The sequence below is a fragment of the Aphelocoma coerulescens genome, chromosome 9, assembly GCF_041296385.1.
Source record: "Aphelocoma coerulescens isolate FSJ_1873_10779 chromosome 9, UR_Acoe_1.0, whole genome shotgun sequence".
NCBI classification, from domain to species: Eukaryota; Metazoa; Chordata; class Aves; order Passeriformes; family Corvidae; genus Aphelocoma; species Aphelocoma coerulescens.
Genome location: NC_091023.1, coordinates 20,268,889 through 20,282,860, shown reverse-complemented (window position 1 = coordinate 20,282,860; position 13,972 = coordinate 20,268,889). Strand labels below are relative to the sequence as shown.

The 13,972-nt window shown below is 44.1% G+C and overlaps 1 protein-coding gene across 2 annotated transcripts in view; it reads left to right on the top strand.

The window, feature by feature from the left end:
• LOC138114647 (calcium-activated potassium channel subunit beta-2) overlaps positions 1–13,972 on the top strand; it is a 142,905-nt gene that overhangs the window by 25,690 nt on the left and 103,243 nt on the right. The window lies entirely within an intron of this gene.

Below are 13,972 nucleotides of genomic sequence, written 5' to 3'. Positions count from 1 at the left end.
GAGGTTTTCTTCTCCATCTAAAATTTCCAGTTTAATCTCCCACACTTACAGCCACTTGCCATCACTCTACAGAAGTGCACCTTTATGCTCTGTGCCAACACCATCAAACTCAGGGCAAATATCCTTAATACCTTGTCCAAGCCACCACAGATTCCTCTTCAGGATTTCAGCCACCTAAGGATTGTGTAGCTAATTCAACACAGCAGCTTGGGTTTCTCATCTGTTTTATTTTACTTCACACACTGTACTGCTTTCACCTCACAAATATTGATTAAGTCAAGCCAAAGCCTTGCACTAATCAGTGCAGCACAGTTTGCATTGTTATACACGTGAGCCTGTTGTAACTGGTTTTGTAAAGCAGCACGTGAGCTATCTGTTTTCCAGAATGAGACAAGGTCTGCATGCTTTAGCTGAGATCAGCTCTTATGTGTTCTGTATCACCTGTGCTCTCTTCAGGAGCAATTTTCTGTGCATTAGAAAATGTAGTTTGGCCCTCCCCCACTCCTAATAATAGTTAATTAAACCAATTCATGTGAAGTAAACCACCTTCCATGAATGACTGAACAAGAGGAAAGATTGGATAGCTGCATGTCATCCTTGGATATGAGCTGATATTGTCAGAGAAAAAAAGTGGAAATTCATTAAATTAAGCATCTTTGGTAGCACTGTTTGTCCCCCACCCAAAAAGTAGCAACCTAGGAGAAGGAGACACTCTTTTAGAACAAAGAGCTGAATTCTTCTGTCTCTTGCACCAGGTGAAACTCCTAAAATGAGCAAAGCTTGTAGGGAGCTTATCAGGAGAGGAAGCACAGACCTGCTCTATGAACAGTGGCAACCAGTGGGGTGAACTGTGCCTACCTCGTTCCCAGCAGCTGTCAAGTGTGAATTCCTAATCCGGAGATGGAGTCAAATGACTCTGTGTTACTGTCATTTGTATTCTGCCTCCGGATACTTTCATTCCTCTTGCTTTGAGTAATGTTTTTTCAACCTTGTCTTCCCATTAAAATTTCCTCTTCATTATGGAGCATTTCAATATAATTTCCTCCTGAACCGAGCTCAGGGTACAGCCCAACTAATAAGAATTGCATGATCTGCATTATTATGCACACATAATCCATTATAATTGAATCTTATTCCACTTTAATTGCACATGTTTACAAACACTGCAACAGATTATGTATTTTAGTTGATTGTGCCATTAATGATTGAAAAGTCAATGCCATTTTGTGTTAAACCCATTTTTGGCTTGCATAACAAGTGAAATAACATAAAACTTCTGGAGAGTCACAAGATACATTTCTAACTTTCTCTGTTTTAAGTGATGAGAAGAGTTCTCCCCAAACTGAAGCCATGCATCTTTAAAATTGCAACACTTTGTGTCATCCAAACCACGTTCAGTCTTCCAGAGTTTGGCAGGATTTTAGTTAAACACTTGCTCTTGGCTGAATTTGGAAGCTAAAGGTGCTTTAGTGACACAGACTTTGTTGTTTGCCATGATTTACAACAGTCCCACCACCCACAAGCTGAGTGTATTTCCAGAGAAGGGCTTGGAAACCCAGAGCTCACCCATTTCTGAGCCTGCTGAAATGCCCCCACTGCTTGCCTGGGACTTCTGCTTTTCGACAGTGAGATAAGGTCAGCAGATGCAGAATTATTTAGGAAATAGACCTCCTGAGACTTCAGATACTGAAGAGAATTGGAAAATTTGGCAGCACACTGTGCTGTTTTGGTGCAAGGTCAGTTAGATAAGGTCAGTCAGGATGTTAAATCTAGCCACTGCCTAGTTTGTCATCACGTTTTGTAACAGGAACAAGGAAGCCTGATAGACCAGAATCCCCGGAAGAAAAAGTATGAAAACCAAGTCAGTATTTTTACCAAGGTTTATAGAAAATGTACCTCTTTTTATGTGCCTTTTCTCAGATACATTTACCCCGTGTAGCTTTAACAGAGATAGATGTGCTTTATCTGGGCTCTGTTCAGCTTTTCTTCACATGTGTTTATTCTGCTGTTCTTTAAGCCTCTGTGCAGGGCATTTCCTCACCCTAAAATCTGTCCTTCAGACATGAGTAAAACCTTGCTGAAGATACTGGCAGGACCACCAATTGTAAGCATCTTGCAAAGAGTCCTCAAAACTAGCAGCAATGTTTTTGTCACCACTGCAATCACAAATCCAGTGGCTTTCCCTTGAGCCTCCCCTGATCCAGAAAGTCAGTAATTGGGAGCTGGCTTCATGGCCCCAAACATACATATTGACTCATTTAAATTACATTATAACTTAATAAAATATTATTATGCTAGTGAAGGAGAAAGGGTTTGTCCTGAGTGGAAGACAGGTTTTGGCAGAAATCAAAATGCAGGTGATGTGCTCAGCATCCTCGGGATGCGATTGTTTATGTCTCTGACAATAAATAATACATCACAGGCACTGACAAATGGAGCTTCACAGAAGTCTTGGGAAGTAAATCAGCAGTTGTTATCCAGGACAGAGAGGGAGATGGGGCATAAAAAGGTTAAGCAACTTGGCCAAGAGGGTGGAGCAACCTGTGGCAAAGTGCAGCTCCTGGAGGTACCCTGGTCTGTGCTGGTAACCACAAGCTCTTTCCCTCCCAATTTCCTTTTGGGTACCAACTGCCAAGAGATGGCCACTAATAATGTGTTTGGATACTAAGTTGTCAGGAAGATGTTAAATCAGGAGATAAATTAGTGATTCTTATGCTCTGTGTTGGATTTACAGAGAATCTCAGAGGCTTTAATTTGGACAGGCTAGGTTCTGCCATGCCTTTTTGTTTCATCTATTGGATTTTTGATAAATGTAAAGCTCTCCAGTGGGACTGGGGATCTGGGGTAGAATTAAGAAATACAGTATGAGTCTGTGTTTATACCAGCAAGGCTTTTGTTTTGTTTTTTAGGGATTTGAGCAGGAACCGTGCCCTTGTCGTTAATAGTTGTGCATTATGACTCAGAATAAACTTACTGCATTGTTTAAACTATTTTCTAGGCATCATGAAATGTTTAGACATTTCATATATGTTGAAGTGTGAGATTCTGTCCACCTCTACACACCTCTGTCAGATTCTATATCAGGGGGTATGCTGATGATGCAGAGGTGATCTTGGAGTTGTTTATATTTACTATTAATTATGGCAGTTTGCTGTGATTTTAAAACATTTTGGGCCGAATCTGGTTAATTCATGCAGCCTGGATGTGGTAAAGGCAGGATTTCATTGCTGTAACTACATTGCCCCTTCTTCCTTTCTTCCCTCCATGGATGACTTCCTTCTGCCTGTAGCCATGTCCAGATCTCTACTCCTACAGCTCAGTGCAAACAGGCCACAGCCACAGTGGGCATTTCTCTTGAGATTTGCACTCAAGTCAAGAATTTTTTTGTGCTTTTAGGGTGGAGGATGCCAGCATGCCCCTCTGTAGTCAGGACCCAGTGCTAATGAAATGCTCTGCTCTCCTGTGATGAAAAGTGTGGCAGAAGTGAAAAGCATCACTATTATTGCTGTCCTTCCAAAGGTGTCCCTGTGGGAGCTGACATTTGAAGGGTTCCCTATATGTGGTGAGGTCTGGTGTCAGCCAGGGAAGCTGGGATTCGTGAGCAGTGGCTCACAGGTACTTTGTGAGGAGCTAGAGCTTTTGTTTGTGGGGAACAGCTCTGAGGAGGCCTGGAAGGGGCAGCTCTGTAGCTACAGGAGAAGAGTTGGTACAAGGTCAGAGCCTCTAGAAAGGGCAAAGAGAAAACAAACCATGCATGCACTGCCTGTGTGCATTTGCATGCATGTGCATATGCAAGTAGGTCTGTGGGTGTAATTAACTCCTCGTTCCTGGGTGCCTTTGGAAAACAAAGTGTAAGTTGCAGGATACACTCTTCTCCTTGTGATAACAGAACTGCATTAACCTCAAAAGAGGAAAGAGGAGGGATTTAAAGCACTGCAATAGGCTGTATTGAGGCTGAATCCCTTGCAAAATCCTCATGCTAAATCAAACCCGATTCAGTTAAATAAGCTCATACATTCCTCCATCACACAAACTATTAGTTTTACACTCTCAGTACTGAAAAAAAAATGGCAAAAAGTATTATCACTGTTTTGAACCTGGCAAAGGTATTTGCTACTGTCTTGAGGTGTGTCTGCCAAGCTTCTGGACCGAAGCAATTTTTATGCCTGAAGCCTTGCACGCAAAAACCTCCGGGGGCAAAAAAAATAAACGAGGGTTTATCTGACGAGTTGGCACAGTCTTAACTAGTGTTGAGCAGCTGGAGAATCTGGAAAGCACATCAGGCTTGGAGTCAGTGGGGAAAAGAGGAAATTCTGCAGTTACCAGAGTCTTGCCATAAAAGGAACAAATTAAAGGGAGAGGTGAGCAGGCAGAGCACATCAAAGATGGAACAGTCTGCAGGCAAGAAAGCACGTTGATAAGACCATTAAAAGCCAGCTAGCAAAGTGATTAATGGAACGGAATTGCCTTTCGGTTCTTGGGATGAACAGTCAATTGCATCCCAACAGGATCACCAGAGATCTGAGCACAGAAGTCAAGCCACCACTGAAAATCTGTGCTTATTCTCAGTGCCCTCCCAAATACCTCTCCTTCCAGCAAACACTGATAAGCTGAACTTCCCAGCTCTACTGGGATTTTAACAGGCAACGTTGGTGGAAGAGGAAAAAAAGCAGAGAAGTGAGGGAATAGGACTGATGGCATGCAGAGCTTAAGGAAAACATTTAGGAGTTCACTGAGTGGGAACCTGGATGTGAGGACAACTCAGGTTCCAGCCCGGGAATTCCCCAAAGTCCTGGGAATGCCTGCGATGCAAACCCCATGGCAAGGGTGGGAGGTCACACCTCAGCACAAATGTTTTCTGTCCCTGCTAGGCAGAGTGCTCTGAGCTGTGGGGCAGCTTTAAGCTCATACCCAGGAGCAAATGGAGGGGCTTTCAAGCACCAGAAATACCCACTGATTAACTCAGCAGTGGCTGAAATAAAAGAAGTGTCGTGCTTGGAAGAATATTTGGCATATTTCCAGGTCTTAGCAAATACAAAACCCCATCAGTCTAAAGAAGCATTAGGAGTTTATGATGTGGAAATAACTGGCTGGTGTGTGACGCATTTCCAGCTTATGGTGAGCTATCTATTAGAAGAAAATGTTTTAGACATTCTGGGGCTGGACTCAACCTCCCTGCTACAGGCCAAATGCCATGGACATGAGGCGAGTGTTTCAGAAACAGAATATCCTGCCATGTGCAGAGAGGGAAGAGATCAGAGAACATTAGGCATAATTACTTCTCAGCTGTTTAGTGCTCAGATGAGGTGGTAGGGAAAAGTCTTCTGTAATAGCTGAGTACGGGCAGCTTCTGTCTGCTGTGGTGATATCTTTGCTGGCTTCCTCTCACTCTGAGGCATCCACTGGATGCACAGAAACCTTTTACAATTTGACCATTTGACTTGAAGGAAGTGCTCAGAGTATAAGGGAATCTGCTGAAGTGGCAGGAGTAAGTGAACTGTCCTCAGTGCATCTATTTTAGCAGCAAGGAAAAAAAAAGGGTGGCTTAGTCATGTTCAGCAATCAAGGTCAGCATGACCTTGGGTTTGAGTAGCAGCACTCCATCCTCTCCAGTGGAGTTGGGGAATGCAGAGCATTCCATGGACACCACCTGGTTTTACAAATATCTTCAGGATCAGGAAAAATGCTTGCTTTACAAAGGAGCAAAGCAAAACAAAAGGAAATGCCCAAGAAGTCAACAGAACATCCAGCAATGACAGACTATGGCTACCAGTCCATCTCTGTAGCTGCACTCTCCTTGGGAGTAAGGTGGGAAAAACTATCAGTATGTCACTGACAAAAGATGGCAATGAATCCTTCACCACCAGGGTGATTCCAAATGGTATTCAGAAGTTCTGTAGCAATTTCCTTAATGGACACTCTTTGAAGAGTGTTTATCTAGAGAAGTTCATCATTGGAAGGAAATCTCAGGTAGTTTCAGGAGGGAAAGTCTCTTCCTTCCATAACCCTGGGGGGGTGGGGGGGGGCAGGTGTTGCCCCAAGGTGTCTGCATTCTTCCTGGTGGTAGCAGACCCAGCAGTGCACCTCTGACTCTAAGAAATGCTGGCTTTCATATAGAGAATACAAGAAAATGGGAGGCAAAACTCAGTCAAGCTGAAAAATGGGCCTGTATCTCTTTTTTTTTCTTTCTTTTAAACACTAATTTTCTGTCCTCTGGGTCTTTTTAATTCTTCTCTCTGCTATTTTTGTCAAAGACAAGATATGTGCTTTTTATTTGACACAGTCTTTTCAGTTTCTCTGGAAAAAAAAAAAAAAAAAAGAAGCTGTAGACATGTCAGTGCCAGCTACAAAGGACTACAGGGAAGATATCTCTGCTGGAGAAACCCTAATAGGTGTCACACAGTACCAAAGAAAGGGAGGTTTGGACTGAGCTCTTCACCTTTGGGCAGGCTTATTTTCCCATTTTTAGCCCTGTGACACTAAGAACCTTCCCAGAAGTAAATGTTCATTCTTTTCTCCTGAAATACCAGGACTTGTCAAAGGCATATAGGATCTGGACACTCACACACATGCTTATTTCCATTTCAGACAATACCACCTGGACACCGTGCAGTTACTCTTCATGGCCTGAACTTTATAAAAGAAAATGTTCAGACATTTGCAGGAACAGAGTCCCTTTTTCTTCCTGACTTGAATATCATAGAAAATTGATGGACTTGGCAAGTACCTTCATGCTCAGAAGGCAGGATCTGTTGCAGGATGAGTTTTAATATGGAATCAGAGAATATCCTAGGCTGGAAGGGACCCACAAGGATCATCGAGTCCAGTTCCTGGCCCTGCACAGGATACCCCAAGAATTCCACCATGTGCCTGAGAGCCTTGTACAAATGCCTCTTGAGCTCTGTCAGGCTTGGTGCTGTGACCACTTCCCTGGGGAACTTCTGGGTGAAGAATGTTTCCCTGATATCCAACCTAAACCTCCCCTGACACAGCTCCATGCCATTCCCTTGGGTCCTAGTGCTGGTCACCAGAGAGAAGGGATCAGTGCTGCCCCTCTGCTTCCACTCAGAAAGGGAAAACTGAGGGGATGTTTGCTCAGGCAAGAACAGTTCCTTGACTGGCAACCTCGCTGCTTCAGTCACTCCTCTGAAAATGTATCAAGAGGTACTTTTGTGGGTAACACAACATCTTAGCCATGCTGTTTCCCAGCTAGCCTGCTTTACATGAGCTAAAGAGACATCTACTTTGTGCCAGTAGGAGAACATTTCCCCATGAGAATGGTATCATTCAGCTGAGAAGCATCACTGTGGCACGGAACTATGGCATTTTCCAGCAGACATGAGCAAGCCCAGCCAGGGCAGCATCACGACATGTCACGCATCAGCACAGCCCTGACCTGACCCTCACATCCCTGTGCCTTGGTGTGGCAGGAGCAGGAGGCCAGACCTGGGCTAACACAGCCCTGCAGGGCTCGGTGCAATTAGGCTGGGGGTAAAACGAGCTGCTGACTCTCTGCAGGAGCCTGCGCCTGCGAATCCTGCAAGCACTGGGCTGTGAGCAGCACTGCAGCAAAGCAGCAGCCCTGCCTGCAGCAATCCTCACTGCACCTGGGGATTTCACAGCCTTCCCAGGGACGTGGCTGGGTTCAGTGCTGTTCCCTGGGAGAAGCAGTAAGAGCTGGGGGTCACCTACTGAAGGACTGAGGAGGGAAAAGGGGAGAAGAATTGCCGATGCTGAGCTGATGCCTGCCTGTTCCTCCTTCTGCTGCTGCTGTTTCCTGGGAGTTGAGGCTCAGACCAGTTCTATTTTCAGGATTTAGATAAAAGTTTCAGTCACAGGTCATGACTCCCTCAGTTAATAGGAATTCTGACCATTTTTCCTGAGGGGTGGGAACAAGAGAGCAGCTGCTCTGCTGTGCCTGCCAAGCTCTGTCCTGCCTGGCTGGAGAGCCCAGCTCAGGGAAAGCTGCTTCCTTCATCCAGAGGCCATAAAGATGCTGACACCCACAAATGTGCACACCAGGGATATTCACACATGGTCTGCCAGAGCTGGCCTTCAGTAGGTATTCTCTGTGCTCCTGACTTGTGCAGTCTCTTTTCTGAGCCCTCCTCAGACACTGCCTTGCAAGGCACAGGATTTCACAGAATCACTGCAAAACTGGAGCTCTCCTGACAGGAGCAGAAAAACAAAGGGCTGGGAGAAGGTTCTGCATCACTGAGCCCAATTGCCTGCAGTCACAGGCCATCATTTCTTAAGATCATTTTCATCCAGCAGTGAAGCTGTTATCTTAAGACTAGTTTTACCGAGTTTACACAGTTTCCTTTCTTTACCTCCACCTCTTTGTCAAGAGGACTAATTTAATGCCTCATTCTTCTGATGGCTGGAAATCTCAAAATTTCCAGCCTTCTACCTATTTGTTCTTGTGTCAATGCTGTTCTTGAGCTGAAATAGCTCTTCTCACCCTCCAGGGTTAGTCCTCCTCCCAGCTGCATTTGTAGACAGCAATGACATCTCTCAAAGCCATAGAAAGGAGAGGCTGCATTTGCTGCACTTCTCTGCAGCTGTTCCTGTTTTAATAGACCTTTTCTGAGTTTCTGCACCAGGTCTGACTGCCTGGTGCTCCAGGTGAGATCTCATCAGGCCCTGGAGCAGGGATGTTCACACTGCATGTCTGATGCATCAACATGGATTCACAAAGTCTCTTGGGGCACCCCAGAACGTCTGAGTTCACTTTTTCTCTATTGTTTCTAAAAGGTAAGTCCCATTTCACAGAAATACTGTATGGCAGGATTCTCTCAGTGACCAGCCTTGTCCTTCATGCATATGATTGCACCCTTCTTCACACTTCCACTTCTCCTGCTGCAGCCTTCAAGTCTATCCCATTTTTTGAACAATTTTCCAAACCTCCACTATTGTGGTTATCCATCCTGATTTCATCTCAGCCACAAATTTTAAAGTGTCTCCCTTTGTGCCAGGAAGATTAGAATTATAAATGCAATCAATCTCCCCCACCAATCCCAAAGGGATGCCAGGGGCACCACTCCACCCCAAACCTTCCCAAAATATACTCTTGGTAGTTCTCCAGACAATTCCTGCACAATTCCACTAATCCCCATTTTCTGCAGTTTGGCCAATCTTGTCACCACATCAAATACACTGTAGAAGTCCAGAGAGATTAGATCTACTGCACTGCTTTTGTTAAGAAAATCAATTATTCTATCAAGTAAAATCATCAAATGCATCTGACACAACACTGCTTTGGTAAAGTTTTGCTGCATTCTTTTCTTCAAAAAGAAGTCCTTTTACTTCCTAAAGCTTTGTATAAAGCTGAGGTCAGACAAACCAGCCTTTAGTCACATAGATCATATTTTTCCTTTAAAAATATACTAAGTAAGTACTACACAAAGGGGTGACAGGAACAGTGCCCATCTGGAGCCAGATTCCATACAAATTGGCTCTAGCAAAGCCACAGCAGAATAGCACCTAACCTCTATTGCCTGCTTTTCTACCTTTTCTTCAAATGTTTGGGCTTTTTTACATTCTCTAATTCAAAAGAGGTTTGAAATTGTGCTTTTACAGTGTCAAAGTACAGATTCAGGGGTTTAGGAGTCAAGCAGACCAAGTTCCAGAAAACTAATGTAAGACCTGGATTTTCACAAGACCCGTGGAAAAAACGATGCTGAACCTTTTCCTATGGCAATGAGGAAATCTCTTGCCTAAAAGAGGCCAGAGAATTTGAAAGTGCATAGAAGCAGGCGATTAGAATGAAAATAAGATTGTGAATATTACATGTGTTTTGATTGGCTTTGATCCAAGGCTTCTGGAAGGTGCAGGTAACAGGCTATTAGATGTGCACAGCCTTCTGGCAGGAGATCTAATTCTTAAACATTTCTATATCCTTCGGTCACTCATGAAAATGGACCTGGATTTGGATTTGTGTGCTAAATTTATGTTACCAAGCTACCCATATCAACATATTTTCTCTCTGTTTTCTCTCCTCCCTTCCTCCTACTCACTGAGGAATTCCTTGTTCTTGCCTCAGCCAGGGCAGCTTTTATCGTTTTCTCCCTGAAACCTCATTTTCGTGGTGTTACCCTCCCTCAGGATGACCAGATGTGATTGCAATGTCAGCTTTTCACAGCTCTGGTCTGTGAGGAAGCCCTAAAGAGATCATTAACCCACAGACATGCAGTTTATGTGAGGGAGGAAGATGGGGGCAGAGGAGGGTAGAAGGCCATGAGCTGGAGGGGTTTCAGTGCCAGAAATGCTGTGGTTTTTGCAGGTCATTTCACATCTTTATGATCCTTTTTCACTTTCTCATGCCTGAGAAAGAGTCTATCATTCATTGCTTGCTCCTCTACTACTCCTTTGCTGGGCACAGCCCTTGGCCAGGCTCTGCATCCCCTCCTTCTCAGTTTTAGTATCCACAGGGACTGTTCCAGTAGCTGCTGAGACAGACCTCCAAGCCAGGCTGTGCAGGTCTGCAGTATGGTATTCTACTAACTGCTTGTACTACACACAAACAGTAAAGATGGCGAGTTCATGAAAATTAAGAAAAATGAGGACATTTCACTTGAGCTGCTCTAGGACCATCTTAAACCATTCAGCCTTGCATGGGCAATTTACCTCGTACTGCTCTTAGAAAAAAGCAAAATGTTCAGTGGCTGGAATTAGAAGAGAAAGTAATGGAATTCAAATATGATTATTATCAAAGACAGGCTCTAATAGGATACCAGAGTCCAGTCAAAAGTTCAGACAAATTTGAACTTAGTGGCAAAAAAATTCCTCACTTTATTTTCTGTTTCACAAAACAGTTTTATGAACCTAATAAAGAAATTTTTAGCAAATCTGATTATGCAAGGAAAAAACTCTTGTCATAATTAATCCAACTCAGAAATCGGATGCCAGCAAAGGGGGAAATTTCCGTCTCATTTATATTCTTGTCAAACCACTGAAATCTGAAGAGCTTCAGGAAAATTTAAGACTTCCTTTGTAAAACTATATTGCTTGACAGTAACAGGGCTCATACTTACATTTAGATGGTTCTCCCATCATACTCAAATATTATAGACTATTATTATTTAATGGACAAAAGATCTCTGGAGGAGAATCCCATGTCAGGATTGAAGTTTTTCAAAGCAAAATGCCTTTGTACATCTGGAGACAGAAAATAGAGCAGACAGTACGACTGATACAGTAGAGAATATAACATCTATATATCACACTAAATACATAAATGTAGAATCTTGATCCTCTATGTCATTAAAAACAGCCATACTAAAAATTAACAGCATGAAATTTCTTCATGGCACATCAGATATTTCAAGGAATATTCTAGTACATAAAATATTGAGAGTTACTGAAATAAAGCACATAAATAACATTGGGCACACAATGTCTTTTGTTCAGTGGCTGTACTGCTCTTGACACAATAGAGCAGTCCCTGGAAAAGAACCCTGAAGGGACTGAGCTGGCCAAAGTAATTAATGCACACGATTGTTTTCTTTGTAAAAGAGAGGACAGAAAAAGCACATTTTCTGCTTTTGGACCCAGACCTGTATCCTCATTGTGGTGTGTGGGAGAGACATCACTTGCAATCAGTCTGGTAACACTGGGTTCCTATTTAGCTCCACATCAATGTTCCTTCATGCTATCCTGCATCCAGCCATGCCAAATTCTGCCTGACACTGGCGCAGGTAGGAGCATCTCCATCGACTGCCAGGGAGTTGCTCTCTATTTACATAGGTGGAGCTGAGAGATTAATCATGTCACCATTTCTTTACCCCTTTGATAGGTATAGTTTGGATTCCTCTGTCTTGAAATCCTACCTTGACAAACACTGAAGCATCTCTGGCCTCATATACAGCCCCTCTTTTTGTTCTTCCCTGAGTTTTCTAACAGAGACAAGAGGGGCAGCAGTGATGATGACACCCCAGATGCTGCTGGCTGCCCACATGCCCACGCTACTGCCCGTGGGAGCCCTGCTCTACCTCTCAAACAGGCCAGTGGCTGCTGTTTGGGACTGCCTTTCACACAGGTATTTCAAATCCTGAAAGCTCTGTGAAGGCAGGAGCCCCTCACTCCTGTAGGAAGTTGAGGATCTTGTGCCCTGTGGTCTGGGGAACTTACAGTGCCCTCTTTGCTGGGAAAGGCCATGTCAGGCTCAGGAGGGGAGCCTGGGAAAACAAATCCCCATCACAGGGTGCTACATGCTCCAGGGCCATCCCTACCATCCCTGACATCCTGTCAGTGCTCCTTTGCAACAGCTACCCCACACTGTGCCCCACACACATCTGCAAGGACAGAGGACACCAGGCCTCCACACAAGGCAGCTCCTTTCACACTTGGCTGGTGCCTACTACACCCTTCACAGCTTCAGAGAAGTCCCTGCTCACATGGGCTTCCCAACCCTTCATATCCCACCAAACCTGATCAGAACAGAGGTTCTGCATCAGACTAAGAGGGACAGAGGTTCTTTTCTTGTTTGGTGGATTCACTCAAGTTAGATTAGGGGAGATGTCTGAGGATCTGTTATGCACCTGTACTCTGCAAACAGCATAATCTGTCTGGAGAGCCAGGCAGGCACTCCAAGGAGTCGCCTTTGCTTTCCAGAGGGATTACATTGAAGCTTGCTGCTGGGGGCTGAGCCCTGCTCAAGCCCACCAGACTGGCAGGGGTTAAAGATCCAGCTGGGACCACCAGGAGAGCAGGCAGGAGCCAGTGAGCATGGAGGCAAGAAGGGGGAGAGTTGTTTTAGTCCTCTGTGCAACTCCGAGGGGAAAAAATCCAGGTAAACAGACATGGTGTGTGAGATAAATGGGACCCTGGGGATGTTTGTTCCGGCACTACCAGATCCATCATGCTTCCCCCAAAGGGTATTACATTTTCAGGGACTGTGTTTTTTACTAGTTTACTGCACCAAGAGGCATTCAAAATCTGAGCAGGGAAACCAAGTAAAGAAAATGCATCCTTCCTGCAGTGGCTGTGGGTGGGAGGAGAGGGGATTACAGGAGTGAGCCAAGGGTTAAAGACACAGTGTGTGCCTGTGTGTGTCTGTGAGGCACATCAGGGTGCCTTTATCTTTAAACACAGGCAGCTGAGGCCACAATGGATTGCCAGAGCCTGATCCTGCAACATCCTGGTCACACTGGAGCTGGGACATCAGTTGCAGAAGTACAGGCTTCCTGGGACGGTTTTTCCAGGTCTGTTTTATTCATGCCACGAAAACATAACTGGTTTCTGTGGTCTGAAGCTCCAGCTGGGAGCTGCTACAACAGGGGTTTGAGCATTGTTGGAGAAATTCTCTTGCAGTGAGGCTATGGCCCCTCATCCCAGCAGGGATGAACTCCACAGCTTGTAGTGCATCTCCTGTGCCTCTCTCAGAGGCCACAATTTCGAGTCAAGGTTACTTCTAAGACTCCGAAAATAGAGCAAGTACAGACACGAAAACTTAAATAATCTTCTTAAAACTTTTCAGAGGAGAGAAAAGGTCAGATTACAGGTCTATCTATGGACAACTTGTTCCTTTTTTAAGAAAATTATTTTTGTTGTTTTAAAAACGCACAAAAGTGGAGAAATAAAGAAACATTACTTCAATACCCATAATGAGTATAAAATCATTTCAAGCAAATGTAAACAAATACCGTTAAGTAATTAAAACCAGAGATAACTGACTGGCTAAATTCCTCTGGAGTCCACTTCAGCTTTTGATGATACATTAATATTTTTGCATATACAGAATTGAAAAATTCATCAGAGAGGGTAGAAAAAAGAGATCTGTTTTATCAATGAAAAAATGTGTGTTTATGCCAAAGGAGTACCCCTGCAGCTTGTCTTAAAAGCAAAGCTTTATCATTCTGCTTATTTCCTCTTGGAAAGCCTCTGCTTGGTTTCCAAATACCATTTTTCCCCAATTAATTTATTCCTAAACACATCCTGTGTCCTCAGCTGCTGTTGATGCCTTAGGTTAAGG